The sequence below is a fragment of the Podarcis vaucheri genome (assembly GCF_965113315.1).
Source record: "Podarcis vaucheri genome assembly, chromosome: 4".
Taxonomy (NCBI): Eukaryota; Metazoa; Chordata; class Lepidosauria; order Squamata; family Lacertidae; genus Podarcis; species Podarcis vaucheri.
Genome location: NC_138762.1, coordinates 83,848,419 through 83,860,686, shown reverse-complemented (window position 1 = coordinate 83,860,686; position 12,268 = coordinate 83,848,419). Strand labels below are relative to the sequence as shown.

General features: G+C 44.2%; 1 pseudogene across 1 annotated transcript; it reads left to right on the top strand.

Moving 5' to 3' along the window:
• Positions 1 to 901: 901 nt before the first annotated feature.
• Positions 902 to 1,471, top strand: LOC309531582 (small ribosomal subunit protein uS19 pseudogene; annotated as a pseudogene). Its single transcript has one exon. The product of its transcript is annotated as a small ribosomal subunit protein uS19 pseudogene (transcript).
• The last annotated feature ends 10,797 nt before the right edge of the window (positions 1,472 to 12,268 follow it).

The following is a 12,268-nucleotide window of genomic DNA, read 5'->3' as shown; positions in this document are numbered from 1 at the left end:
GCTACATGTATTCATCTAATTTCTGTCCTTTGATATTGTAATAAAAATGCTTACAGCATCCTACTGATAGCAGCTAAACATGCCAAAAAGTTTCGCCTACCTAGGCAGTTTCTTTCCTTTCCAATTCCTGAAGAATTTACTGCCTCTGTCTCCTGTTTCCTGTGCTCACGGTGGTGAATGGTTGCTGGATTTTACAAGATGGCTGCCCTGTTGTTAAGTTCTTCCTGTTGTGGTTGGCCAGAGGTGGTTTTAGGGTGGTGCAACTGGTTCAGCCACGTTGGGTGCCATTTTGCAGGCGGCATCACAACAATGCTGTAGAATGGAGCACAAGAGGTGGATCACCAAATTTTAGCATCGCACGGGGCGCCACTGAAACCTGAGAGCCCAGAGTCTGCCACTAGGTAGGCGTTTCTGAAAATAAGTTGTCACTCTTCCCATAGCACTGGAGAATAGTGTGGCTCCCAGTTTATATTCATCCTTCAAATGTAATGCCCAATTCTGCAATCCTAAGCATGCTCACCAGAAGTGGTACAATGGTTTTCAACCAGTGTGCCATGGCACCCTAGGGTGTCTTGACGGATGATCAGGGGTGCTACGGGCAACACTGGCCTCTGTCCCCATTTCCTTTCTTCCCTCATCTGATGGCCTCTTGCATCTCTGCCTCCCCAGGGCTTCCACAGCTGTTCATTGCAGCAGCCCTGGCTACAAGCTGCCCAGGTAAATGGTCCTCTGGGGCTGGCCAGGGGGTGCTTCCCAGACCCCTGTGAGGCAATGTGAGGAGGCACCTCTCTTAGCGGCAGGAGGAGGAGCTCAGAGACTAGGGGTGGCAGCTGCCCAGAAGACTGCCAAGGAGAGAGGCGGTTGAGGGAACACTCCACACGAGTGTTTGAAAAAGGCAAACCGCGCAGGATCTCGGCCTTTTCCTGGAGGAGACTGCGGCCAAGATGGCGGAAGTGGAGCAGAAGAAGAAGTGTACTTTCTGGAAGTTCACCTATCTGGGTATTGACCTGGACCAGCTCCTCAACATGTCCTACGAGCAGCTGATGCAGCTGTACAGCGCCCGCCAGCGCTGGCGGCTCAAGCAGTACTCCCGCCTCAAGTGGCTTCGCAAGGCCAAGAAAGAGGCCCTGCCCAAGGAGAAGCCTGAGGTGGTCAAGACCCACCTGTGAGACATGATTATCCTTCCAGAAATGGTGGGCAGCATGGCCAGCGTGTACAATGGGAAGACCTTCAACCAGTGGAAATCAAGCCTGAAATGACTGGCCACTATTTGGGAGAGTTCTCCATCACTTACAAGCCTGTTAAGCACAGCCAACCTGGAATTGGGGCCACGTTCTCCTCTCGGTTCATTCCTCTGAAGTCAGAGGATTTGGGAAGAGTTGTGTCTCGTGTAAATAAAAGGGTTTCCCAACAAAGAAAGAAAGAAAGAAAGAAAGAAAGAAAGAAAGAAAGAAAGAAAGAAACTAACTAAAAAGAGTGTTTGAAAAAGGACAGGCTGCCAATTCTGCAGGCAAGGGGTGACATAACTGGACTCCTGAGCCCCACAGGGGTGCTGCAGAAAGAATGTAGTTGGTCAAGAGAGTTGTGGACTCAAAAAGGTTGAAAAACTCTGGTGTTGTGGTTAGAATGCCCAACTAGGGCCTGGGAGACCAGGGTTGAATTCCACACTCAGCTATGAAGGTCACTGGGTGACCTTGGGCCAGTTATTGCATCTCAATCTAACCTTCTTTGATGAGTTGTTGTGAGGATTAATTTAGGAAGGAGAGAACCATGTACACCACCTCAAGCTCCCTGGAGAAAAATGTAGTGAAATAAATGCAGTGAATAAATAAAACCTGGAAATGTTCCTTTTTTAAAACTAAAGGAACTGGGAGCCAATGTGGTGAAGTGGTTAAGAGCGATAGACTCGTAATCTGGAGAGCTTGGTTCATGTCTCCGCTCCTCCACATGCAGCTGCTGGGTGACCTTGGGCTAGTCACACTTCTTTGAAGTCTCTCAGCCCCACTCACCTCACAGAGTGTTTGTTGTGGGGGAGGAAGGGAAAGGAGAATGTTGGCCGCTTTGAGACTCCTTCAGGTAGTGATAAAGCAGGATATCAAATCCAAACAACAACTCTTCTTCTTCTTCTTCTTCTTCTTCTTCTTCTTCTTCTTCTTCTTCTTCTTCTAAAAGCAAGCATGCTTCGGACCAGGGAAACAAGGATTCTTCAGATGTCACCAGTTTTATCCTGAGGGATAAATTGCATCTACATATATACATACATAATTTTATTTGCATGCTGCCTTTCCACAGTTCAAACCATGTTCAAAGTGGCTTACAACATGAAAAAATATACAATGACAAATGGCAAAAGTAGTCATAAGCAATAAATAAAGCATTTTAAAATACACAACCAAACTGAACAATTTCCACATAAATCACACAATCTGAAATAAAGATACAAAAAAACCAACAGCAACACACTCACCCACAACATGCCTTCCCCTAGACAACACCCCAGCCCAAAATCTACATTATGATGATTCAGTGTGGCTTTCCATCACGTATAAGACTATAAAACAGACACGTTGCATGGTGAATTCCAACTCTTCCACAGTCTGTAGGCAGATTTCCTATCTGTGTGAGGAAATGTTGTGTAGGAAGAGAAACTCTTAGATACCCCTGACCTCAACCCACAAAAGGGGGAGAGCTGGCTCAAACAGACCAAAGACAAATGAAAGAAGTGCTCTGTAAATGCACAAAGAGACTCTCCTCTCTAACCAGGCAAGCTGTTTCTTTTCATTTCCAGTTTCCAATTCACAATATGGATTAATAGCTTGAAAATTACTGATATAGCCCTATACCTCTGGTAGGGTTCCAGCCTCATCAGTATGTTCATGCTGGACTCATAAGTCAGAGATCAAAACGTTCAACCTTTTTGAAAGATGGCAAAAGCAAGACTGTCTTCATATTAACATGGGGACTTTCTTTCTGCCATTGTGAACATTCAGGTATCTGAAGTCCAAGACAGTGGACATTTAAAGGGTCATTCTGTACATTACATGAATCTCCTACACACACAAAAAACACTTTTCTATAACTTTACACTTCAGGGAGACAGAAGTCAAACTTGTCTCTCTGTCTACAGCAGTCTTTTCCAAGTTGGAACTATCCAGATACTTGGAAGTACAACTCCCATGATGCATAACCATTGGTCATGCCAGCCAGGCTGATAGAAGTTGTTGCCCAAGAAATCTGGATAGAACCAGATAGGGAAAGGCTAGTGAATACTAGATGGACCAATGGGTTTGACTTGATTGAAGGCAGCTTCCTATGTTTCAAACTCAACTTATATCAGGAACCAGGGTACAAACTGAATAGCAATCTGAGCACAGATATCACCCACATTCTGGGAGGTGCATCCAGTGGAATACATGTTCAGATGGGCATTGGGAGATGCATCTAACTTATGTCCACGGTTCCCATTTTAGTATGCAGATCTCCTTAGGGTTGAGGAACCATGGTGATGTTGGGGACAGGACAGTCCTTCTTCCTCCCAAACACATAAAAAATTATTGCAGGTCCGTATCCACTTCATGCCATTCTTATGCCAGAAAAGAGGGTTAACAAATCAAACAGATGGGATTTAATAGAGCAGAACAATTAAATAAGCAACTCAACGATGGTGTTGTTTGGGGGGGGGGGTGAGTGAAGTTTTATCTCAAAGCAAATTCTCGAGAAAACAAGTCTAAAGCCAAAGAAAATCACATCAAGCGATTTACCAAGGATGATTACAGTTACACAGCAGCACAGGGAGACACAAAAGGCTTTGCCCCATCATTAACTCTTCCTGTTCAGCAGCACTAATCATGAGAGAGTCACGGACAGAAGCCCGATTGATCGAAGGCAGATCTCTTGGAAAGTTCATAAGGAACAGAAAAGGGGAGGGGGGTGTCTTTATCAATAATCTTTCTCTTCAAAGCCTGAGAAACAAATGAAATGCAAATTTAACAAATTAGCCATGTGATTAACACACAGTAGGATCACTTTGGGCACTTAGCTTTGCTGCTTGCCAAGATGTAATCCTACTGAGAATTACTGCTAGGACTCATAAAAGATAATTCCCTCCCCCCTCCTCAACTTCACTCTAGAATCTACAGCCAGGCTCTTTGCTCTGCTGTTTAAAAGTAAATCTGTGCTTCAAACATGAAGGCACAGATTAAAGCACCTTGCTAGACCATAAAACAGGGGGAAGTGGGCAACGCTTTCCTGGAACTGATCATGGGCTTGTGCTCTGCTTGACATCACTTTAATGACATGCCTCTTTGAAAACTTCTCAGGTTCTGCTTTTGGCTTGCCTTCTTGAGAAAAGGATATCCCTTGGCCATTTTGATGCGGTTGTATTTATTTGTTTCTGTCACTGCACCATCAGAATCCCAAGGCCCCGGTTTCTTTCTCTCCCCAGTATCCAGAGTTAAACATGAAATCTATTCCTGCAGTTTTCACACCAAAATTTTGCTTTCAGCGTGAAACTTTGGGGTGTTCCAGGCATAGTGTGTGTGTGTGTGTGTGTGTGTGTGTGTGACCCTACCTTAAATTTTAAGTGTCCCCTTAACAATGCACACTGAAAGATATAGATGTGTTCGCAAACACATGAATCATACAGTGTTACTATATATATATATATCCTGCCTTTCCCTCAATGAATTCAATGCAAAGTATATGGTTCTCCATGGTTTCGAGCCCTCCCATTGGGCAAAAAGATTCCTGCATGCAGGGTATTAGACTCTATGGTTCACAGAGGTTATTTGGTGGCAGGTGTGAAGTATTTTCTTGCGTAAGAACTAGATATGTTGCAGGTCAGCATTTCTTTTATATTTACTCCTCACAAGCCTATTGAACCTCTTCCATCTGTAGAACTGGCAGTTCCCCATCATGCTGGGGCCGCCCTTGCATTTCTGTGCAGTCACACAAAAGAACAGTATTAAAAATAAAAAAGTAGCATAGGCATAGCCAGAATTTTTGTTAGGGGCAGGGGGCAGCCAAAATTGTTGACTTTTTTTTAAAAAAAAGGAAAAAATGTACTTTGAGTACTTTTAATGCTTTTCAGTAATATTTGGGCAGCTCTCTTGTTTTTGACACCTGCTCACCGCTTTCTTTGTTTAGGCACGCCAACCCAGACATGTACATTTATCGCACACGTTCCATTTTCCAAAGGGCTGATTTTTATCTCTCTTTTAATGATGTCCTTATGTCTTCCATTCGCTGGTTTCATCGGCAACTCCTTGCGGATCATTTCATATCATATTGATTTATGCAACTGTTCAGGGGGTGTTTTCTTTCTTTAGTTCGTCAGCAGCATATAAATAAATAACAGACCCTCCAGGTGTCCCTATTTTCCACTGACAGTCACAGATTTACAGGAGCCGTCCCGGTTTCTGGTTTGATCCTGGAATGTCCCACTTTTCCTTAGGGGAAATATTGAAGGATAGGGCAGGATGCCCCTGTTTTCATCAGGGAAATGTTTGAGGGTATGGAGTTATCTTAGGGTTGCCATATTTCAAAAAGTTGTTGAGCTTCTTTGGCAAAGTTGTTGAGCTGTTTTGTTGTATTCTTGCCAAAGTTTTTTCAGGTTTTTCAGGTTTTAGCCAAAGGTGTTTTGTTTTTGTTTTTTACAAAATCTCAAAAAAGAAGTTTTTGAGCAATTTCAAATAACATTCACCAGAATTTACACTACCAACATAGGCTGCCATATGGACAGATTTTCCCGGAAATTTCAGCAATTTCCTCCCCAATACTGCTTAAGAGGCCCAAATACCAGCTGTGACCAGGACTTTTTTCTGAGGGGACATAGGAGTACACATACAGTACTCTAAACATTTTGTGAATCTAAGTTTGGCTTCATTGAGGGGCAGTATTGCAATAGGAGTAGTAAAATGAGAGTACCCCTAAAAGGTTTTTTTAGGGGGGAAGCATTGCCTAGAGTAGACATATAGCAACCCTAAGACCCTCTAGCCACCTGAAGGCAGCACTGTATAGGGGAGGTTTTTTTAAAAAAATGGGTTTTTTATGTTTTATATGTGTTGGAAGCTGGGGTAACCGTCAGATGGGTGGGCTATAAGTAATAAAATTGCTTCTTCTGCTGTTATGGAATAGGACGCCCCTATTTTAGTTGGAGAAATGTTGGAGGGTATTAAATAAAGCCGTGCAAGCGTCGAAGAGGTCAGCCGGTTCGGAGGCTGAGTCACCGCCCAGCCGCCCTTCTTTCCCCCAGAAGCCACGGGCCCCGTGGGCGGCTGCACTTCTCCCTCTCAGATAAGGATCAAGGAGCCCTGCATTCCGGCTGTTGCCTCGCGGCGCCTCCTGAACAGAAGGAGCTGCCTCGGGCTGGGCGAGCCCCGAAGGCGGACGTGTCTTCTCCCGCATCCACCCCGGCCCGGCCCGCCTCTCCTCCCCACGGAGCAAATCGCCTGCATCTCCCTCAAGACGTGCCAGAGAACGCCACTTCTTTATCGGGAGTGGCCGAGGAAGATGCTCCGCCACTGCCGGCTGAGTCAAAGGGGCTTTCTTCCCCCGAAGCTCGTTGCAGGGCGGAGAGGCTGGCTTCCCTTTCGTAACTCGCAGCCTTGGGGTTTCCCTTTCTTTCTTTCTTTCTTTCGCGCGCACGCACAGTCCACCCACACCGGGCTTGGAGGAGCCCGGACTTCTCGAGAAGGGAATACCATTTGCTGGCCTCCCCCTTTCCTTTCTCAAGATGCATCTGCAAGTCATTCTGAGCTACTTGGAGGAAGGTGAGGGTGGAGGTGTATTGAGCAAAAAGAAAAAGTCATGGTTTGCATCTGCTCAAGAGCATGTTGCTCTTTTTAAATGGATTTGTTTCTTTGGATTTAAAACCATTATTATTATTATTAATTAATTAATTGAGTTTATATACCACCCTATACCCAGAGGTCTCAGGGCGGTTCACAGAAAAGATCACAACATATATAATCAGAATAAAAACAACAACCCTATAGCACACACCCTAAAAGAGCCATGTTTTAAAAGGGTAAAGGTAAAGGGACCCCTGACCATTAGGTCCAGTCGTGACCGACTCTGGGGTTGCGGAGTTCATCTCGCTTTATTGGCCAAGGGAGCCGGCATACAGCTTCCGGGTCATGTGGCCAGTATGACTAAGCCGCTTCTGGCAAATCAGAGCAGCGCAAGGAAACGCCGGAGCGGTGCCTATTTATCTACTTGCACTTTGACATGCTTTTGAACTGCTAGGTTGTTAGGAGCAGGGACCGAGCAACGAGAGCTCACCCCGTTGCAGGGATTCAAACTGCCGACCTTCTGATTGGCAAGTCCTAGGCTCTGTGGTTTAACCCACAGCGCCACCCGCGTCCCTTTAAAAGGGTATATAGGATGTATTATTATTATTAGAAAAGAGGTGCTGGAACTCACCATGAATGCCTCCCTTGTTCTCTTATAATGGCAATGGTGCCCACCTGAGAGGTGCCGGAACTGAGTTCCAGCTGAAAAAAGGCCCTGAATTGTTATTATTGTTAATTACATTCATATCCCACCCTTCAGGGGTGCCAGCATGACTAAAATATTGGGGGGGGCAGGTAAGCCCCATCCCACATAATCAATTGCATGATGCAGTGCACCATTTGAATGGCACTACTCATCAACTTTAGGGGGGGGAAGCCCCCTCAATTTATTCGGAGGGCCAAAGGGACTTTGGCCCCTATGCCACCTTTCATCTGAAGATCACAGGGTGGTTTACAGATTAAAATAAAAAATTAATCCAGGAGCCACTGTAAATACAGGAAATAAAAAGATCTGGACCCAACATGTTGCTCACTGAGAAACATAGAATTGTAGAGTTGGAAGGGGCCCTGAGAGTGATCTAGTCCAACCCCCCTGCAATGCAAAATCTGAATGTTTATTTGTTTAATAATAAAAATAAAAATAGTATATATCACATTCATGTAGGTGCATACATAGGTGCAAAAGCATTTGGAGGTTGGTGAAACCTCAGGAGTCAGAAGTGTAAGTTTTTTTAGGCATTCAGCAAAATTGGGGAACATTCAATTTTGTTTCATTTGCATCATTTATATAGATCGCTGAATATGGAAATCCTCAGTGCAGAATTTCCCTTTGTGTCTCCTAGCATGCACAGAATCTTGGCTTCAGAAACAGAGCTGATGAAGCCTTTATCAAAAGGAAACATGGGGGAATAGGCAGCCATCTTTACACTGAGTCAGACCATTGGCATGTCTAACTCAATATTCTCCACTGACTGATAATGGTTCTCCAGGGCTTCAGATGCTACCTGGAGATGCTGAGTATTTGTCAAGACCTTCTGCATTCAAAGCGGGTGCTCTGCCACAGACTCTTCCCTAATCAGGATTAAAAAACAGTGCAGAATTAGTCCCATGTGTTCCAGGGAGATTTTGGTCTTGTATTTCTTGAACATCAAATACTCATGCAAGTCACTTTTGAAGCTGATAGGTGTTTCAAAAGAAGTTTGTGATGCAGCAAGAAGATTAAACCCCACTGGGCTAACATAAACCCTTGGGTGCTCCAAAAGTAGCTCTTTAGATCTCAGCTATTGCATATAAATAAGACTAACTACTCTGAGAACTTTTGAAAGCATACTTCCATGTTAAGCCTCTTGGTTGTTCTCAGCCACAAAACAGCAAGAGTAGCAGGTCTGACTCGCACGTACATTTGCAGAAGGTAGTTTTCATGGTGAAACCATTGCACAAAATGGCTCTTTTGACCCAGTGACTATGAAATGTGTCAGAAGCAAACTTGTTACGTTGTTTTGGTGAACAAAGACTTATTGAGCTGTGCTACCAGTCACAAGTCAAACACTGAGCTAATTCAAAGGCACAGAGACCCACAGAGCACAACTAACACCCCCTAGACTTGTACTCTCTTGCAATATATGCTATATGGGTCCTAGTTAGGTTCTGAATGGAGCAAGTAGCAGAATATTTAGATCCACAGAGGGAAAACTGCCTCTGTAGCGGTTACTGGGAAGGAACTAGATAGGCAACCTGTCCAGACTCAAGCTGCAATTCTGTATACATGTCTCTGAAAGTATTTTTGAGTAGACATGCAAAATATTGCAGAGTTGGATTTCTAAGCATGTCAGAAGGCTCTGTACATTTTACTTTTGAGTAACTAGGAGTCCAGCATTTTAAATTGGCTGTTCCCAAAGTGAAGTCCTAATTTTTCTGATTTGGAGGATTCCAAGTGGAAAGTGTGAAGGATAGGGGCAGTTTGCAAGAAACGGCAATGTCGCAGTGGTGCAAACCTAACTTAAAGTAGGAGTAACAACCTCAGCAACGGGATATGAAGCATAAGCCCCGAATGGGACCTGTTGTGGGAATTGGTAGTGCCCTTAGTAGTAGACAGCTGGTCCTTTGAGTAACTTCTGCTCTTTCATGATGCCTTTGGGAAACCAACACTGTTTCCCATCTTCTGAGAAGCCTGATTTACAGAGATGGCTCTGTGCAGCAACATAGCTCACCAGCATATGCATGAACACATTCCCAGCAAGGAGGAGCCTTGGGGTACATTGCATAACCCACATGTACCTATCGAGAGCATGACTCTAAAATTACATCTTTCACCTACAGATGTGGTTCAAGGTATTTCGTCACCCAAGGCAAGATAAAAACATTCCGTCGCTCTTCCATCCCTAAGGGCTGTCATATACCAGACAATGTAAGATCCTTTTGTTGACTATCAGAAGATCACAGAACAATCCAGACTGCAATGGGGTGCCAAACCAGAAACCAGGACGCAACCTCCATGCAGTGCAAAAAAGAAGGGAGACAAACCGCAGGTCATGTGGCATATGAACACGTTGCAGTCTGGGCATTCAGCCTGCAGGAAATATTCTAGACAGCATTTGCCTGTTTTACAGATTTGATATACTAAGATTGATAAATGGTTTGCTCAAATGAGCTAGTGAACCTGTGGCAGGACACCTCCAGTCACAATCAACCACTAAAGGCAATTACATCAGAGACCACAACACCCCCCAAAAAAAATCCTGCCAAGGGCAGACAACAGAGAATGCAAACATCAAAGAGAGAAATACAACTGATGGAACTGCAAATTGTACTGGAGCAAGGGAGGAATTTGGGACAGAGACAAGGATACAGTGAAAGCACCAGAGACACAAAGGTAGCAATATCTTTGTTTACCCATGAAGAGGAATTGGTGGTTAAGCTACTCCAAGAATTGAAGCTCTAGGAGGAGAGTCGTGGTCTCCTAACAGTTCTCAGCACCCTTCACAAACTGCAGGTCCCAGGATTCAATGGGGAAGCCGCGCCTGGTTAAAATGGAATAATAGTGCTTTAAAAGTTTGGTGTGGGTGTGGCCTTAGTTGCGTCTTCATACTTTGCAAAGCCAACAAGTACAGTGGTACCTCAGGTTACAGATGCTTCAGGTTACAGACTCCGCTAACCCAGAAGTAGTACCTCGGGTTAAGAACTTTGCTTCAGGATGAGAATAGAAATCGTGCAGTGGTGGCTGTGGGAGACCCCATTAGCTAAAGTGGTGCTTCAGGTTAAGAACAGTTTCAGGTTAAGAACAGAGCTCTGGAACGAATTAAGTTCTTAACCTGAGGTACCACTGTATGCGGTTTGGCTGTCACTCCCCCTTCTCCCTACCACACTGGTCTCCTTGTCTTTGTCAACAGATGTGGAGGAAAAAGAAGAGACACAAATATCAGGCTCTCCTGCTTTCCATGCATCCTCTCCTCCAGCATTATTATATCACTCAAACTTTCTTCAGGCAAGGTGGCAACGCACTGGAGGATTGGTGTGGGTGAAGGAACAGCAGAGAGAGAGAAAAGAGTGGGTTTCTTCAACTTCAAAAGATTGGTGTGGGTGCAGCTTGGGGGATACTGCAGAATCCACAGAAGGGGGGAGTTCAGAGGACATCAGTGGGATAAAGCACCCCATAGCCGACATCACTAAATGCATATGTAAGGAAGGGGGAGAGAAGGAAAATGCCATTACGTTGAGAGATCCCCAGCTTGTGAACCATTGTACAGATCTGTCATAGAATTATCCTTCTACATAGAAGAAAAAAGCCCTGAAGATTGCTCCTTAAAAAGTGGTTAATTAACACATATGCCACAAATGTCGGGATATCATAAATATTCTGAGTAGTGACGGATAGCAGGATAAACCCAGAGCACATGCCACAAGTTCTTTATCTCTGCAGCTATCTAGGGTTGGTGTATTTACAGAATATCACAGCTGCACATGCTTTTGCTCTGTAGCCATATGTTTTACTATTTCCCCCAGATGTAAACCATAAAATGGCTTTATCTGTTTTGTGGTTTGGCATAAAGCTAATAAAATAAGCTACAAATACCTAACTTACAACTCTGCTTGGAATCTCTGTGGGCCGGTGATGGCAAAAGTGCTATTTACAAATGAAGACACAAGCACTCTGATCCAGGGGTGAGGAAGCCATGGCCTTCCAGATGTTGCTGAACTCCATTCCCCCAATCATCCCTGACCACTGACCATGCTGATAGAGTCTAACAACATCGGGGGGGGAGTACATGCTCCCAAATTCCTGCTGTAATGCAACAAGGTTGCTCTGCATGTGCAACTGATGTAAACATGCATTGTGGTGCACACCCAGGTCACACTGAACTTAATGGTTGTGTCTGAGGCGGATGGGAATATGCAGTTCAGTTGCCTCTAGGGTTGGTAGTCAAATCCAAGACTGAAGCTGAATTGGGCCCCTTATGTATCCTGCTTATTGTTTCTTCCACAGGAAGTCTTCAAGTCTGTGACCTCTTTAAAAAAAGAAAAAGTATTTCGATTGATTTTTGGGCCGTACTGCATTTCTGCTTCTTTTTTTAGATTTCCTCCACTCTGCAAAGGAAATGGCATTGTGTACTCTTTAAGTACTGCATTACTGATATTCTCTCATCATTGTAGAAGAGCATCGGGCTACTGTTCATTGTCTTTAGTAGGGTGTGTTTAACTTATATAAAAAGAGAGAGGATGTGCAGCGCTATGTTTCTCAGTTACGTTGAAGCCCTGAAAACGTCAAAGGATATTCATATTTTATTTATTTACTCGTACAAATTTATATACTGCTTAAGCATACAGAAAATATCAAACTGTTAACAAAAAGAAATATAGATATGTAAAGAAAGCATCAGTGTAAAATTCACGGAGGTAAAAACCTAACAATTGGCGGGTCAGATATTGGGGAAAGCCTGCTAGCCCAGGAATATAGGGCTTCATTAACCTGTGACCCC